Below are 19,502 nucleotides of genomic sequence, written 5' to 3'. Positions count from 1 at the left end.
AAATTGTTTTATTTTCAAATGAATACTTACTTTCTCTCCCTCCCATCCTGCCCTCCCCCACATCGAGAAAGTAAAAAAGACAAAAATCTCTTTAAAAACATGTATAGTTAATTAAATACAAATTCTCACATTGTCCATGCTCTTCCATCAGCACTCTCACAGAAGATGAAGAGCTTGTTTCATCATGAATCTTCTAGAAACTGTTGGTCCAAATTTCCAGAATGTTCAGACCAGTTCATGACTCTAGCAATAGTCCTACCTTGAATGTATTTAGGTGCAGTGCCTCTGTTTTCTTTTTCTTTTTTGGGGGGGATCAATTTTTCCAACCTGATGGAACTGTGATGAGACTTCAAAATTGTTTTAATATGCTTTTCTCTCTTAGTAATCTAGAGCATTTTTTCATATGGCTATTTAATAGACTGGATTACTTCTTCAGAAAACTGCCTTTTAATATCTATTGATCGTTTCTTATTTGGGTAATGGCTTTTATTCTTATAAATTTACATCTGTTCCCTATATATCTAAGAAATGAGGCTCTTGCTGTAAGCTTTTTTCCACCAATATGCTGTTCTAATTTTAGCTGCATTGATTTTGTTTTATGCAAACACTTAAGTTTTATGTTAAAAAATTGTTCATTCTGCCTTCTATAACCCTTTATATTTCTTACTTGGTCATGAATCCTTTTCCATAAACTTCAGGGGTAATTGCTTGATCTTCTGATTTACTTATGATGGAACCCTTTATGTCTAAGTCATTTGATCCACTAATAAACCTCTCTTTAAAAAAAAATTATTATATCTTTTTTATTTACAAAATATATGCATGGGTAATTTTTTCAACATTGACCCTTGCAAAACCTTCTGTTTCAAATTTCCCCTTCTTCTCCCCCAACCCCCCTCCCCAAGATGGCAGGTAGTCCAATATATGTTAAATATGTTAAATTATATGTTAAATCCAATATATGTATACATATCTATACAGTTATCTTGCTGCACAAGAAAAATCAGATCTAGAAAGAAAAACAAAACCCAAAAAGGAAAACAAAAAAATGCAAGCAAACAATAACAGAAAGAGTGAAAATGCTATGTTGTGATCCACACACAGTTCCCACAGTCTTCTCTCTTGGTGTAGATGGCTCTCTTCATCACTGAACAAGTGAAACTGATTTGAATCATCTCATTGTTGAAGAGACCCACATCTATCAGAATTGAGCATCATACAGTCTTATTGTTGCTGTGAATAATGATCTCCTGGTTCTGCTCATTTCACTCAGCATCAGTTCATATAAGTCTCTCCAGGTTTCTCTGAAATTATCCTGCTGACTGTTTCATATAGAACAATAATGTTCCATAACATTCATCTACCATAACTTATTCAGCCATTCTCGAATTGATGGGCATCCATTCAGTTTCCAATTTCTAGCCACTACAAAGAAGGTTGCCACAAACATTTTTGCACTTAGGGGTCCCTTTCCCTTCTTTAATATTTCTCTAGGATATAAGCCTGGTAGAAACACTGCTGGATCAAAGGGTATGCACAGTTTGATAAACTTTTTGAGCATAGATTCAAATTGCTTTCCAGAATGGCTGAATTCAGACACAGTTCCACCAACAATGTATCAATATCCCAGTTTTCCCCATCCCCTCCAACATTCATCATTATCTTTTCCTGTCATTTTAGCCAATCTGAGAGGTGTGTAGTGGTATCTCAAAATTGTCTTAATTTGCACCTCTCTGATCAATAGTGATTTGGAACACCTTTTCATATGACTAGAAATAGTTTGAATTTCTTTGTCTGAAAATTGTCCATATCCTTTGACCATTTATCAATTGGAGAATGGCTTGATTTCTTATAAATTTGAGTCAGTTCTCTATATATTTTAGAAATGAGGCCTTTATCAGAACCTTTGAATATAAAAATATTTTCCCAGTTTATTGCTTCCCTTCTAATCTTACCTGTATTAGTTTTGTTTGTACAAAAACTTTTTAACTTAATATAATCAAAATTTTCAATTTTGTGATCAATAATGATCTCTAGTTCTTCTTTGGTCACAAATTTCTTTCTCCTTCATAGATCTGAGAGGTAAACTATCCTATGTTCTTCTAATTTATAATTTCATTCTTTATGTCTAAGTCATGAATCCATTTCGACCTTCTCTTGGTATACAGTGTTAGGAATGGGTCAAGGCCTAGTTTTTGCCATACTAGTTTCCAATTTTCCCAGCAGTTTTTCTCAAATAGTGAATTCTTATCCCAAAAGATGAGGTCTTTAGGTTAGTCAAACACTAGATTGCTGTAGTTATTGACTATTTTGTCTTGTGCACCTAACCTATTCCACTGATCAACTAGTCTCTTTCTTAGCCAGTACCAAATGGTTTCAGTGACCACTGCTTTATAATAGAGTTTTAGATCTGATACAGCTAGGCCACCTTCATTTGATTTTTTTTTTCATTAGTTCCCTTGAAATTCTTGACCTTTTGTTCTTCCAGACAAATTTTGTTGTTATTTTTCCTAGTTCAGTAAAATAGTTTCTTGGGAGTTTGATCAGTATAGCACTAAATAAATAGATAAGTTTAGGTAGTATTGTCATCTTTATTATATTCACTCGACCTATCCAAGTGCATTTGATATTTTTCCAGTTGTTTAGATCTGATTTTATTTGTGTGGAAAATGTTTTATAGTTTTGCTCATATAGTTCCTGTCTTTCCCTTGGCAGATAAATTCCCAAATATTTTATACAATTGATGGTTATTTTAAATGGAATTCCTTTTTGTATCTCTTGCTGTTGGATTTTGTTAGTGATGTATAAAAATGCTGATGATTTATGTGGATTTATTTTGTATCCTGCAATTTTGCTAACAAAGTTGTAAATTATTTCTAATAGCTTTTAGTAGAATCTCTGGGATTTTCTAAGTATACCATCATATCATCTGCAAAGAGCGATGATTTGGTTTCCTCATTACCTACTCTAATTCCTTTAATCTCTTTTTCTTCTCTTATTGCCATAGCTCCCATTTCTAATACAATATTGAATAGTAATGGTGATACTTTGCAACTTTTTTTCACTCCTGATCTTATTGGGAATGGTTCCAGTTTATCCCCATTACATATGATGCTTACTGATGGTTTTAAATAGATGCTATTGACTATTTTAAGGAAAAGTCCATTTATTCCTATACTCTCTAGTGTTTTTAATAGGAATGGGTATTGGATTTTATCAAATGCTTTCTCCTGATCTTATTGGGAATGGTTCCAGTTTATCCCCATTACATATGATGCTTACTGATGGTTTTAAATAGATGCTATTGACTATTTTAAGGAAAAGTCCATTTATTCCTATACTCTCTAGTGTTTTTAATAGGAATGGGTATTGGATTTTATCAAATGCTTTTTCTGCATCTATTGAGATAATCATATGGTTTTTGTTAATTTGGTGATTGATATAGTCAATTATGCTAATAGTTTTTTCTAATATTGAACTATCCCTGCATTCCCGGTAGAGATTCTAGTTGGTCATGGTGTATTATCCTGAGGATGATTATCTGTAATCTCTTTGCTAATATTTTATATTTTTCATCATAGTTTTTAGGGAATCCAATAATCCTTAGATTAACTCCTCTAGATGTATTTTCCGGTCAGTTGTTTTCCCAAGTAGGGATTTTATACTTTTTTCTATTTTTTCATTTTTTTGGTTTTGCCTGACTGATTCTTGATGTCTCGAGTCATTCATTTCCATTTGTTCAATTCTGATTTTTAGTGAATTAGTTTCTTCATTTACTTTTTTTAAAACTTGTTTTTGTATTTGTCCAGTTGAGTTTTTAAATGAATTGTTTTGTTCTATGGAATTTTTTTCCCTTTCATAAATTATGTTTTTTAAGGAGTTATTTTCCTTTTCCATTTCACAAATTCTGTTTTTCAGGGAGTTATTTTCTTTTTCCACTTTATCAAATCTATCTTTTAATGATTTATATGCCTTTTCCAAATCCTCTAGCAGAGTTTTCCTTCCCCTTTCCCATTTTTCTTCTAGCTCTCTTTTGAGATCCTTTTGAATTTCTTCTAGGAGAACCTTGTGTGGGGGGACTAGGTCATGGGTGGGGGGGAGACCTTTGGGGCTTCATTTGGAGACATTCTGCTTTTAGACTCCTCAGGGTTTGAAATCTGTTCTTCTCTTTCACCATAGAAACTATCTATAGTTAGAGTCTTCTTTGCATTTTTACTCATCTTTTAAAAATGTTGCAATCTGCTTTTAGGGCAATGAGGTTCCAAGCTTCCTCTAGAGGCAGCAGCAGAGCTGGGCGTGGCCAGGTCCCATAAGACTCTGGTGCTTTGGGATTCACTCTTTACCTTTTGTGTTTGTGTTGGATGTTTTATAACTTCTCTGCTGATCTGGTTTGTAGCCAGGACAGAGTGACAACACTGTGGTAGAGTCCTCTTGTAGATTCTTCACCCCACGGAGACTGCATCCTACCCAGGTCTGCACAGCAGGCCCCCTCCCTGTGCCTAACCAAAACAGACCTTTTCTGGCAATCTTTGAAATTATCTTCTGCTGTTAACTTGCTGCACTCCCAATATTCGTGAATTCTGCCAGTCTAGAACTAATTCAGAGGCTGAATTTAGTAATTAGTTGAGGGTCCTAGGAGGAGATCATAAAGAAGCATGTGTCTTTTCCACCATCTTGGTTCCATCCCCTCTTTAGTTTTTAATCAGTAACAAATGGTTGAATCATCACCGCTTTGTGATATAGTTTGCAAACTGATTGTTTCCTTCCTTCACACTTTTTTTCTATTAATTTCCCTGATATTCATAATTTTTGATCCTTCAGATGAATTTTCCTATTATTTTTTCCCAACTCTATATAGTAATAATTTGGTAATTTGATTCATATGGAACTAAGTGAATTAATTTAGGCAATATTGTCATTTTTATTATATTGGCTCAACTTAATTTATCTCTAGTTATTTAGATATGTATTTGTGTAATAGTATTTTCTAGTCATTTTCTTATAGTTCTTGTATGTTTCTTAACAAGTAGACTCTCAAGTATTTTATATTCCCTCTTGTATTTTAACTAAAATTTATCTTGCTGGATTTTGTTGGTAATATATAGACATGTTGATGATTTCTGTAGGTTTATTTTATATTTTATAACTTTGCTGAAATTATTAGTTTTAAAATTGACTATCTAGAAGCAATAATTTTGTTTTCTTTTTTGCCTTTACATATTCCCTTAATTTTTTTCTTAATACTAAAACTAGCATTTCTAGCACTATATTGAATAGCAATAGTGATAATGGTTATCCTTGCTTTACCTTTAAGGTTATTGGAAAGGCCTCTAGTTTTTTCTCATTACAAATAGTGGTTTTAGGAAGATGCTACTTATTAAGAAAAAAACCTTTGGCATATTTATCAAAATGTTTCTCTGCATTTATTGATATAGGCATGGAATTTTTGGTGTTCTTATCCATTAATATGACCAATTGTGGTTTTTTTTCCCCTAATACTGAACCAACTCTGAATTTCTGGTTTATGTCCAATCTTTGTGATATGTTGCTAATATTTTATTTTAAAATTTTGTCTCAATATTCATTAGGATTATTGATCTAGAATTTTCTTTTTCTATTATGACTTAAGTATGAAGACCATTGATAAAATCAAATTGATACTTACTTCATTTTTGTAATTGATCCTATTCTGTATTACTACTAACATATTGTTTCCCTCATCTATGATGCTAACTTCTAGTTTTTGGATGTTCTTCCTTTTGTCTATAAAATAACCTGTCACCCCTCATTCAGGATCTTTTGGTTTGGGCTTTTCTCTAGTTGGGAGTTTCCATAAACTGCTGCTAGACTCAGCCACTATTAGCCAGTGGAAAAGTTCTACAGGTGCAGAGTGACAGAGCTGCTGATTTCCCTTTGGTCTGGGATTCTTATGATGGATATTCTGCTTCAAGCATCTGATTGGTCAGGAGGTTAGAACTGAGACCCTGATCTTCTCCTGGGATCAGACTCACGCAGTTCCTGTTATTAATCCTGCAACATAACTTCTAAGTACATGTGCCCTTCTTCAGGAACTTGTATTTTTGACACATAACTGAGTAGTGAATGATAGAGCTACCATTTGACAGCTGTCCTCACATGAAGCACCAAATTGGAGTCTCTTTTGTTGAGTCTGAGACATCAACCTTGGTCATCTTTCAGTTCCTGTGACCTGAAATGATGCTAGTGATGCACCCCTGCCAAAATCCTTTACCCAAGGGTCCACAAAGACCTCTCTGTATCTTTTATCTAATAGGCTAGACAGATATTTCTTTGATTTTTTTTCTTCTATTTCCCAATTAGGTCTAAATCTGGTATATTTTCTAGATCTTTGTGAAGTTGTGTTGGGAAGGTCACTGTACTTCTTCCTGCCACCAGTTCATCTTAACTCCACCATTTACCCCCAATTCTTTTAAGTGCTAAACTTTTCCAATTGCTATCTACAAATGGTGATGGCTGGGGAAAGTACAGAAGTTATCTGTGTTCTAGGAGCAAGTTAATTTTTCTTTAAAACTGGGCCTTATCATATGCAAATGAACTACTCAAAGCCTTACATCATTTACTAAATGTAGAAATGTTTCATTCATAGCTCTATAATAAGTGCAAATGTAAATTTTCTGAAGTCAGGGGCATTCCCTATATTCTCTCACCAGACTTTAAGATAGGGTTGGGGTGAGAAGGAAGGGTATATGTAGCAGGAAGATATAGGGGATATAAGGGGTTAGGTTGATATACCTTTTCTAGGAATTTTAGTTGGGTTGGTTAATAGAGAAGTGAGAGCAGGAAGGAAAAGATGTACTTGTAAATCAGTTAGCAAGGAAATTATATGAGGAAATATCTTGAGAGGAAGGAGTGAAATGAAGTAAGACTGAAACTATCAGTCAAATAGTGTTTCAAGAAAGGCAATCCTCTGTTAGGAGAAGGGAAACCAGTAGTAGGGGCATACCTCATTTAATTGCACTTTGATTTATTGCCTTCTTTTTTTTTAAACAAATTGAAGGTTTGTGGCAATCTTATGTCAAGAAAGTCTATCAACATTTTTTCTAACAGCATGTGTTCACATTGTGTCTATCATATATATTTAAATTTTTTTCATTATTATTGTATGTGTTGTGATGATCCTTGATAAATGATCTTTGATGTTACTATTGTGATTGTTTTGGGATACAAGGAACCAAGCCCATATAAGAAAGGAAATTTAATCAATAAATGTTGTGTGTATTCTGACTATTTACCAATCCACCCTTTTCTCTCTCTTTGGACTTCTCTGTTTTCCAAGACACAATAATATTAAAAATAGACCAATTAACAACCCTACAGTGGATTCTAAGTGTTTAAGGAAGAGAATATGGCAAACTTCATTGTTGTCTTATTTTAGGAACCTCAAGCTTTAGCAACTATCACCCTGATCAATCAACAGGCATCAACATCAACCCTTCACCAGCAAAAAGATTACAACTTGCTAAAGGCTCAGATTATGGTTAGCATTTTTTTTTTGGCAATAAAACAATATTAAATAAAGGTATGTACATTGTTTTTAGGTGGAAATTGCATACTTACTAGGCTATAGTAAAATAATTTTTATATGCAGTAGGAAACAAAAAAATTAATGACTAACTTTTATTTTGATATTTGCTTTGTTGTGGTAGTCCACAATAGAACCCACAGTATCTCTAAGATATATATGTCTGTATGCTGATAAGTATAAATTAACCAGCTTTCAAAAAAAGGAAAAGAAATCAAAATAAAACTTTTAAATTTAAACTGTTAGTAACCTTTTGTACATTGCCTTCCTAAGTTTTGATCATCAATTAAACAAAAAAACAAGACTTAATTTGTTAACATTTGCTCCATTTGAAGTGTAGATATTTACAATGAAAATTTAACGTGAGCTTTCATAAATTGGGCTGACCTGGCTTCAGACTAGACAAAAGTTGCTTTAGGGCCTGGTCTCTAGTGTGAGTATTTACATGGTTGGTAAAGAAACTGGTGGTAGACAAAAGGAGAGTCAAGTGTATGCTGATTTAGATGATCTCTGTATTAAGCATAGCCTCAGACCCTGCAACTATTTTTATTTATACTGGGGAATGGAATGGAATGTAGGCCATATTTGGAAAATTAATTGGAGCTAGTCTCTAGAGGATTATCCAGCTACAGCTGTAACATCTTGACCTAGACCTTTGTGAAAATATAGCCCCTAACTCTGTTACCATCTTGTTGTCTATATTTTTAGGTAGTTAACATAGCAGCACAATCTTCAGGGACACATGAAGTGATGTTCTGGACTAGAAGTCAAATTCATCCTAGTTGTTTGTATTACTACATAGTGATGTCTGTGTGGTGATGGTTCTCATGGAAACAAAGTAATAACATCACTTCCTAACACAAGAAATGCCTAGAAACTCCTATGGTTTATGTAAAACTTGCTTTTTTATTTCCTCATCTTGCTTAGCTAAAAGGTTTTCTGTCTAAATAAAAGAAACACAAATTAATAAGAATAGCTTGATTACTAGTGAAGGCATTTTGATGTTTTGAAGTAGGCTTTCTATTTCTTTAAGTCTCTTCAAGTTAATTTTGAATATTACAATAAATACTTGTTAAAGATTTCATTGAACTATGAAAGCATTTTCTCTAAGGCTATAATTTTTAGAACCACTCTAAACTCCTTTTCCTAGTATACCTGTGAGAATTGTAATGTCTTTGTACCTAGAATAGGGTAATAAGTAGAACCAATAGAAAATCAGTTTGAGTAGAGTATTGAGTAGATCTGAGAATTCCTGAATAACTAAATTAAAGCCATTATATTAGATGAAATAATTTTGTAGGTAAAGTGTTTTTGTTAGCAACATTTTGCATGTAGCTTCATATTCTTTGTGGACCAGAATTTATAGTTTTAATAGTTTAAAAATGATTATTAACCAGAACAATACAGAACAATTGAAATATGCAAAAGCAGTTGGGAAGCTCTTAATTTTGCATAGTCATTTAAAAAGAAAACTCAATGACTCCTGAACAGTGTATCTAATAATTAATAATTAAGTAATTATTTTGATGTATATAGGGATATGTAGGATATGCCAAAACAGAGTTAATAGCTTATATAAATATAAATCATATATATCTTTTAAGTATTACAAAACATTATCATAACAACTGTAAAATCTTAGTTCATGTGAATGAATTAATATATAAAATGTAAGGACAGAGATACAAATCAGGTAAATTTGAATTTTCATAGTAGAAACTAAAGTTCAGTGTATACTTGTGTTGGAGATCATCAAGCATAGTTGATAGAATTTGTAGAAATATTCATAAAATAAATAAATCGTGGGATAAACAAAGTTGTTTCTACTTTGTGTTTATGAGGATAAAATGTTTCTTTTTGTGTACCTAAACAACCAACAAAAATATTTAGAATTAAGCTAACTACAGTTGCTACAGTCATGAAAATGAAGAATCAATGTAAAATTGGAGTTTGAAGTTATATTTCTACCAAATTCTACACTTATTTTTGGTTCTGTTTATATAGAACTTAAAAGTTTTATCCCTAGGTCAGCAGGATTCCAGTGCTCTTGTCCACTATGCCATGGTCAAATCACAGAATTTCTAGCATTGGAATAGAACTAAGGAGTTATCTTGTATAACCTATATCTAACATAGAAATCACAGATTCTTGACAAATGATCATATAGCCTCTATTTAAAGTCTCTAGTGAAGGTAGGTACTCACTTCTTTCCTAAAACAGTTCTCTTAAATACTTATTAGCTCTTAATTGCTAGTAAATTTTCTCCTGACATTTATCTCAAATCTTCTTCTCAAACTTTTACACATTGCTCCCAGACCTGCTATATATAAAGATCTAAGTACAAGTGTAATCTCTTCCAAAATTTTATTTATTTTATTAATTTTTTATTTTTATATCACAATAATTTTTCCAGTCCGCTCTTAGTGAATTAAGCTCTTTCTTGTGATGAAGCAGATTGATTCTATACAAATACCTTATCTGAGAATATATGCAATATTAAATACAGTAGTCTCTTTCCCTTTCTGTCATCAGGAAAGAGAGATGTTTCATCATCTCAGCTTCATAAAAACTTCATTATTCAGAGTTCAACTTCCTTTAGTGCTACACCATTGTAGTTATTGTGTATATCATCCTTTTGATTCTCTTTATTTTGCTCTGTGTTGAGTTGAATAGAAAATTATATTTTCAAATACATGACTTAGGAGAAGCATAAGATGGTGATCAAGAAATGGATCATAAGAGACTTCATAGAGTTGATATGGAAGATGATACTTGTAACTCATAACAACTTTCTCATTAGGGCAGTTAGAAGGAGTATGTATATAGACAGAGGACATAGGTGTGAGTTGAAAATGAATAGAATTAAGGGCTGAGAGAGAAATGTATTGGGAGACTGAAAAAAGGAAAGGTGAAATGGCATAAATTATCTGTCATAAAAGAGGTAAGAAAAAGCTTTTAGAGTAGAGGGAAAGAAGAGGAGAAAAGAAAGAATGAATGAATGAACCTTACTCTCACCAGAATTGGCTCTAAGAAAACATAACATCCATACTCAATATGGATATAGAAAGTGATCTTACCCTGCAGGAAAGTAGGAGAGGAAAGAGATATGTGAAAGGGGGAGGGTGATACAAGAGAGAGCACATTGGGGAAGGGTCTTCTGACTTTTGAGGAGGGTCAGATAAAAGAAGAGAGAATAGAATAAGGACGGGGGAGAGAAAAATAGTTATCAATAGTAATTGGGGGAAAAAAATTGAAGTAAAGTTTCTCTAGTGAAGGCCTCATTTCTCCAAATGTATGGAGAACTGAATCAAATTTAAGCCATTCACCAAGTGACAAATGATCAAAAGCTATGAACTATACCCAAAGGGCAATAAAATCATACATATCTTTTGATCTAACAATACCACGACTAGGCAGAAATCACAAAAGGAGATTTTTTTTTAAAGAAAAGGAACTATATGTACAAAAATATTTATAGAAGCTCTCTTCTCAGGACAAAAAAATAGAAATTTAAGGGATATATATCAATTGAGAAATGGCTGAATAAACTGTGGCATGCAATTATGATGGAATATTATTATTCTATGGGAAATGATGAACAGGATGCTATTAGAAAAACCTGCAAAGTACTCCATGAATTCAAGCAAAATAAAATGTTCTTGTACAAAGTAGTGTAATGTTCTTGGATGATCAACTGTGAATGACTGTTTTTTCTCAGCAATACAATGATCAATGACTACACTGAAGGACTTATGATGACAAATGCTATCCATACCCAAAGAAAGAACTTACTGTTCTAAAAACAGATTGAAACATACTCTTTTTTTCCTTGAGGTTTTTTTTTTTTTTTTTTTGGAGGAGAGGGAGATCTATGTTTTCTATTGCAACATGACTTATGGAAACGTTTTGCATAACTTCACTTGTACACTTTCTTAATAAGAGGTGCGGATGATAGGAAAGAAGAGAATCTGGAACTCTTAATCTGAAAGTTTTAAAAAGAAATGTAAAAAAATTGTTTTACATGTAACTAGGGAAAATAAAAAAATATTAAATAAATATTTTGTTCTGTATCAGTTTATACAAATCTTCCCGTTTTTCTTTAATTCCTCATTTTCTTTATTTCTAAGTATACAGTAATTGTTTATTATATCCATACATCATAATTTTTCAGCCATTGTCCAATTAATGGGCACTATTTTTTTATTTCTATTTCTTTACTACCACACACAAAAAATGTTGCTATGAATATTTAGTGTTTTGCTTCTGTCTTTGACTTTCTGGGTTATATGTCCAGTCATGGGATTACTAAGAATATACACAGTTTAGTCATTTTTCTTGCATGATTTTAAATTGCTTTCTAGAATGAGCTCTAGCCTATTTTTTCATATTCCCTAAATTCCCCTCTGTATACTTTCCTTTTCCTACTTCCAAACAGCCATTCCTTATAGGAAAGAATTATTTACATATATATATATATATATATATAATTTTTTTTGGACTTTTTATCAGTAAACTCTTAAGGATATATTGCATATAAAATCTTAAATAAGATATTAGCAAAAAGACTACAGAAAATCATCTCCAAGATAATACACTATGATCAAGTAGGATTTATACCAGGAATGCAGGGCTGGTTCAATATTAGGAAAACTATCAATATAATTGGCCATGTTAATAACCAAATTAACAAAAACCATATGATCATCTCAATAGATGCAGAAAAAGCATTTGATAAAATCCAACATCCATTCCTATTAAAAACACTTGAGAGTATAGGAATAAATGGACTTTTCCTTAAAATAATCAGCAGCATCTATTTAAAACCATCAGTAAGCATCATATGTAATGGAGACAAACTGCAACCATTCCCAATAAGATCTGGAGTGAAACAAGGTTGCCCACTATCACCATTACTATTTAATATTGTATTAGAAACGCTAGCTATAGCAATAAGAGCTGAGAAAGAGATTAAAGGAATAAGAATAGGCAATGAGGAAGCCAAATTATCACTCTTTGCCGATGACATGATGGTATACTTAGAGAACCCCAGAGATTCTGCTAAAAAGTTATTAGAAATAATCCACAACTTTAGCAAAGTTGCTGGTTATAAAATAAACCCACATAAGTCATCAGCATTCTTATATATCACTAACAAAATCCAACAGTCAGAGTTACAAAGAGAAATTCCATTTAAAGTAACTACTGATAATATAAAATATTTAGGAATCTATCTGCCAAGGGAAAATCAGAAACTTTATGAGCAAAATTACAGACCACTTTTCACACAAATTAAGTCTGATCTAACCAATTGGAAAAATATTAAATGCTCTTGGATAGGGCGAGCAAATATAATAAAGATGACAATATTACCTAAACTAATCTATTTATTTAGCGCTATACCAATCAGACTCCCAAAAAACTATTTTAATGACCTAGAAAAAATAACAACAAAGTTCATATGGAAAAACAAAAGGTCAAGAATTTCAAGGGAATTAATGAAAAAAAAATCAAATGATGGTGGCTTAGCTGTACCAGATCTAAAATTATATTATAGAGCAGCAGTTACCAAAACTATTTGGTATTGGCTAAGGAATAGATTAGTTGATCAGTGGAATAGATTAGGTTCAAGGGATAAAACAGTCAACAAATATAGCAACCTAGTCTTTGACAAACCCAAAGATCCCAGCTTTTGGGATAAGAACTTACTGTTTGATAAAAATTGCTGGGAAAATTGGAAACTAATATGGCAGAAACTAGGCATTGATCCATACTTAACGCCGTACACCAAGATAAGGTCAAAATGGGTTCATGACCTAGGCATAAAGAATGAAATTATTAATAAATTAGAGGAACATAGGATAGTTTACCTCTCAGACCTGTGGAAGGGGAAGGTCTTTATGACCAAAGCAGAACTAGAGATCATTACTGATCACAAAATAGAAAATTTCGATTATACCAAACTGAAAAGTTTTTGTACAAACAAAACTAATGCAGACAAGATTAGAAGGGAAGCAATAAACTGGGAAAATATTTTTACAGTCAAAGGTTCTGATAAAGGCCTCATTTCCAAAATATATAGAGAATTAACTCTAATTTATAAAAAATCAAGCCATTCTCCAATTGAAAAATGGTCAAAGGATATGAACAGACAATTCTCAGATGAAGAAATTGAAACTATTTCTAGTCATATGAAAAGATGCTCCAAGTCATTATTAATCAGAGAAATGCAAATTAAGACAACTCTAAGATACCACTACACACCTGTCAGATTGGCTAAGATGACAGGAAAAAATAATGATGATTGTTGGAGGGGATGTGGGAAAACTGGGACATTGATTCATTGTTGGTGGAGTTGTGAACGAATCCAACCATTTTGGAGAGTAGTTTGGAACTATGCTCAAAAAGTTATCAAACTGTGCATACCCTTTGATCCAGCAGTGTTACTACTGGGATTATATCCCAAAGAGATTATAAAGAAGGGAAAGGGACCTGTATGTGCACGAATGTTTGTGGCAGCCCTTTTTGTAGTGGCTAGAAACTGGAAACTGAATGGATGTCCATCAGTTGGAGAATGGCTGAATAAATTGTGGTATATGAAAATTATGGAATATTACTGTTCTGTAAGAAATGACCAACAGGATGATTTCAGAAAGGCCTGGAGAGACTTACACGAACTGATGCTGAGTGAAATGAGCAGGACCAGGAGATCATTATATACTTCAACAACAATACTATATGATGACCAGTTCTGATGGACCAGGCCATCCTCAGCAACGAGATCAACCAAATCATTTCTAATGGAGCAGTAATGAACTGAACCAGCTATACCCAGAAAAAGAACTCTGGGAGATGACTAAAAACCATTACATTGAATTCCCAATCCCTATATTTATGCACACCTGCATTTTTGATTTCCTTCACAAGCAAATTGTACAATAATTCAGAGTCTGATTCTTTTTGTACAGCAAAATAATGTTTTGGTCATGTATACTTATTATGTATCTAAGTTATATTTTAATATATTTAACATCTACTGGTCATCCTGCCATTTAGGGGAGGGGGTGGGGGGGTAAGAGGTGAAAAATTGGAACAAGAGGTTTGGCAATTGTTAATGCTGTAAAGTTACCCATGTATAATATCCTGTAAATAAAAGGCTATTAAATTTAAAAAAAAAAAAAAAAAAAAGGATATATTGCATAGCCAGTAGAATCCCTGACTCAAAATGGTTTAGATATTTAGGTGAATTTATCTGCCTAATTCCAAATTATTTTCCAGAATAGTTGTACTAATTCACAGCTCCACTAATAATGCCTTATTTCACTTATATTTCCCCAAACCATCCAAAACTTACTGTTACCATCTTTTTTCATCCTTATTTGCAAGAGTGAAACTGAAAAGTTGTTTTAATTTGTAGTTGAAACATATTTCCATGTAATCATTTATAGTTTGCAAATCTTCCACATCCTCCAATCCTCTCAAAGTCTTTTTTCAGGATAAATATTCCCAGTTCCCATCCTGCTTGTATTCTTGGACCCACTCCAATTTGAGCAATGCCCTTCTTAAAATGCCTAGAACTGAACACAAAACTCCAGATGTAATCTGACCAGTGCAGAGCATAGCAAAACAATTATCTCCCTTGTTCTTAGCCCTAAGATGAAGTTTTTTCTCTATTGTGTCACACTGTAATAGGAGATATTTATCCACATCCTCTGTTTTGTGGCCTGGACCATATCTTTTCCTTAACTTGTATCAAAAATTGTCCTTGAGTCTTAATCAGCTCATAGGCCTACAAATTTGGTTTTTTGGCTGTCTTGTAGATAAAAAGCCTACTTTAGGGAGCTGGCTTAACGTAGCCAGCTAGAAGCAATGCTCAAATGAATCAACCAATTTTCCTTGATAAATGTCTTTGTTGAATATTGTTCCCCTGCTTATTGCTAGGAAATCTCCTTTTGTTAGATGCTAAAACTTGTGAATGTCATTTTGGTACCAGGAGAGTCTTTCCTACAACATTTACTGTTATAGTAAACTTATAATCTATTAAAAAGAAAAAGTTTTGGGTTTTTTTTTTTCACAAATTGCTATCTAGCTACACTTTCCTTACACTTCTCTACTTACACTTCCCAGCTTGTGCAGCTGGGAGTTAGAATTCACTTGTAAGACTATTTATTTATCCCTATACAATTTCATTTTTATCCTGATTCTGACCAGGCTAGTGATTCAGGACAACCTCCTTGTCCCCTGAAAAAGGACCTAACTTAATTTATTTAAATAAATACCATCCCTATTATATTCCTTTTGTTCAACTCTGTGTTCAAGTCATTCTCCATTGTCCCAGATATATATACTGATGGATTCAACAAATTATCCATTGAAATGCATATGGAAATTTGACCTTAGACATTCTTCATCCACTTGAGCTTTCCTGTATGTGGGATTAGGCCAAATTCTTGAGCTATTAAGAGTTTTTTCAGAAGTCTCTGAAGTGTTCTGGGTTTTGGTGAGCTCAACATAGTTTCATCTACAAACAGGAGCATACAAAGGACTCCATTATCCACAACAAACCTCTTTCCAACTTAAACTCTACATTGGATCTTCGTCAGAGTGGTGAATGGCAAGTGTATATTTCTGTTTATGTCTTATCTGATGTTTATGATTAAATAGCCATTGAATATTGAATATGGTAATATTTTTAAGTGAATCTTGGATGATTTAATGCATGGATGGGAGAACACCTTGAAAAAGAATAGTGTTTGCTCTACCAAATCCTTTTTCACACTCAATAAATAATAAACACATTCTCTATAATTTTTAGTCAATTGTGAAATGATTAAGATATGGTCCATTATCAGCCCTGAAGTCAGGAAGACTGAGTTCAAATCTGGCCTCAGACACTTAACACTTCCTAACTGTGTGATCCTGGGCAAATCACTTAACCCCAACTGCCTCAGAAAAAAAAAAAGAATGTGGTCTATTGTTGAATACTGATTGCAAAAGCCCGATTACTTCCTACTAGTATGCTCACTGATAATACCTCACAGTAACTCATAAAAATTATATAAATGAAAAACATACAGAACTTTGAAGAAGGATAGCAATAAAATATGTTTTCAAAAATTATTTAAAAAATTAATGGATCCTAGATTTAGAGTTGGAGACATTAAAGGCTATCAAGGGCAATGCCTTCATTTTACAAGCGAGAAATCTGAAGCCGCCTTCAGTGGTTAAATGACTTAGTTGGTACATGTCTAGTTATTTCTCACTTCAAATATGATTATGTGTTGAAAGTGAGAGATCATTGGTTGATAGCCAGAATGCTCCACTAATTCTATCTTGATATCAGGAGAAAACAAAGAAGGTTTCCAGCTTATACAGTGTTCCCATTGTGTGAACTTATGGGAGGACATGAACAAGATTCACAAAGTTAAAAAGCCATGGTTAAGTTACAATTTGCATCATTGAAGAGAATTTCCAAATTGATGAAGCAATATATTTAACCCTTTTTTTTCCTCAGCTTGTTATGGATTTTTGAATTCTGATTCTGTTTTCTAGTATTTCTCTTTCTTCCAAATCTGCAAATTTGATGAGCATTTCTTTTATTCATTCATTCATATAAATCATTGGGGGTTTTTAAAGTGTTAAACAGCTGAAAATTTCTGGGAGGCTAGATGGTCAAGTAAGCAGGACATCACTTGCTCTCCCAGATTCACCTCCAAACAATTATAGAATAGCACCCCCAAATTAATTCTGAAATGCCAGAACCAACAAAAAGATGGGGTGAAACAATTTCTAGCCCAAGACAACTTAGAAAGTCTGCTGGAAAAGTCTGTTTCACTTAAATAAAACAGGAACTCGGTCCAGAGCAGACAAGATCTCAGCAAACCAGCTGGAGGTTCTGAGCCCCGAGTAGCAATAGGCCCCCACAAACTTCAGCACAGCACCAGGCCAATGGAGAGATGCCAGTATCAGGTGAGTCACTAGTAGCACCAGCCACCCCACATCTATTCCTTTTCACCACCTCAGTCTCAGCAAGCATCAGGCAAGCCCCCAGCCCTGGCACAGTGCAAGAGTTCCCAGTGGGCATCTGGGTAGCACCTGCACAGCACTAGTCAAACAGCCAGGGCCTGTAGTACCTGGCAAAAGAAACTTAGGACAGAGCCCAACTTTAAATGTAACAAAATAGATGGAAAAAGATGGGCAAAAAACATATTGCAAAAAATACTTGATTGCAAAAAGTTAGATGATGACAGGGAAGATCAAGAGACAAAAGCAGAAGAGGACAATGTTAAAATGCCTACATACAAAAGCTCAAAGAAAAATGGATTGGGTTGCAAGCCCAAAAGGAACTTCTGAAAGAGTTTAAAAATCAGAGAGGTAGAAGAAAAAAGCTTAATAATGGAAGCACCAAAATTTTAAAAAGATGTATAAAAATTTACTGAAGAAAACAATTCCCTAAAAAATAGAATCATCCATGAAAAAAAAAAAAGCTAGCTGAAGAAAAAAATTTAAAAATTAAAATTGGACAAGTGGGATCAAGAATCAAAGTCAAAATAATTAATTGAACAGAAGAAAATATAAAATACCTCATTAGAAAAACAACTGACATGGAAAATAGAAGCAGGAGAAATAATTTAAGAATTACTGGACTAAGAATTTCTGAACTACTTGAAAACCATGATTAAGAAAAGGGTCTGACCATTATAGTTTTAAAAAATGATAAAAGAAACATCCTAGACATCCTAGAGCCAGAGGGTAAAAAAGATATTAAAAGGATCTACCAATCACCTCCAGAAAGAAATCCCAAAATTAAAATTCCCAGAAACATCATAGCTAGATTCCAGAACTTCCAGTCAAGGGAGTTCTCATTTCAAGCAACCAAAAACAAACAATTCAAATATTAGGGAACCACAGGATTACACAGGATTTAGCAGCTTCAAAATTAAAGGATCAAAGGGCATAGAATATATTTCTGAAGACAAAAGAGTGCAGACTAGAACCAAGAATCACATACTCTATGAAACTGAGCAGAAATCTTTCAAGGGCAAAAATGAAATAGAAGACTTTCAAGATTTTCTGATGAAAAGACTAGAGCTGAATAAAAGAATCCAACTTTAATTTTAAAACTCAAGAAATATAAAAAGGTAAAAAGGAAAGAGAAAACAAGGAATTCAATAAAGCTAACCCATTTGTATCCCTACATGGGAAGATACTTTGAATAGTTTGGTGTATACATAGACAAAGGATGTGAGTATAATGTGTTTTTGAGAGGAGAACATAAAAAAAAAAATTAAGGGATGAGAAAGAGGATTATAATGGGAGCATAAGGGAGAGAAAGAATAGAGTAAATTATCTCATGAGTTGAGAAAGTACTTTTACATGGAGAAAAGATGGGAGGGTAGACAGTGAGCATCTCTTGAGCCTTAGTCTCCTCAGAATTAGCTCAGAGGGATTACACAATCAGTTGGATATTGAAGGAATGAGATTAAAATTTTTTAAAAAATTAAAAATTCTCAGTTGAGCACAAAATTAGAAATTCTAAAAACCAAAAGTGAGAATAAAATTAAAAGACAACTATTGAATCAGGAACTGGTTTTATGAAAGAAAAAACAATCCCAATGATAGACTGTTGAACCAATTTTGATTCAAAAAAGAAAATCAAAATATCAAAAATGAAAAAAGTGAATTCACCACTAATGAAGAAATTAAAGCAATCATTTGGAAATATTTTGCTCAATTATATGCCAGACAATCTAAATGGAATAAATGATTTATGAAAGTATAAATTACTCAGATTAACAGAAGAAATAGAATATTTAAATAGCCCCATCTTTTTAAAAAAATTGAATAAGCCATTAATGAACTAAGAATAAATCCTTAGTACCAGATGGATTTACAAGTGAATTCAACTAATTTGAAAATTCCTTCCAATGCTATATAATTTATT

General features: G+C 33.1%; 1 protein-coding gene across 6 annotated transcripts in view; it reads left to right on the top strand.

Annotated features, from left to right (window-relative positions):
• LOC100922295 overlaps positions 1–10,886 on the top strand; it is a 32,692-nt gene extending 21,806 nt beyond the window's left edge. For 4 of the 6 annotated variants that reach the window (XM_031960499.1, XM_031960498.1, XM_031960494.1 and 1 more), the window contains one exon: positions 7,415–10,886. The gene's annotated coding sequence lies outside the window, so the exon portion shown is untranslated. Of the gene's footprint in view, positions 1–151; positions 784–7,414 lie in introns of those variants that run through there. The other 2 variants (XR_004233096.1, XM_031960497.1) reach the window with 2 other exon arrangements.
• The last annotated feature ends 8,616 nt before the right edge of the window (positions 10,887–19,502 follow it).

The sequence above is a fragment of the Sarcophilus harrisii genome, chromosome 3, assembly GCF_902635505.1.
Source record: "Sarcophilus harrisii chromosome 3, mSarHar1.11, whole genome shotgun sequence".
NCBI classification, from domain to species: Eukaryota; Metazoa; Chordata; class Mammalia; order Dasyuromorphia; family Dasyuridae; genus Sarcophilus; species Sarcophilus harrisii.
Note: the sequence above shows the minus strand (reverse complement) of the source record. Positions and strands in the feature narration are given on the sequence as shown.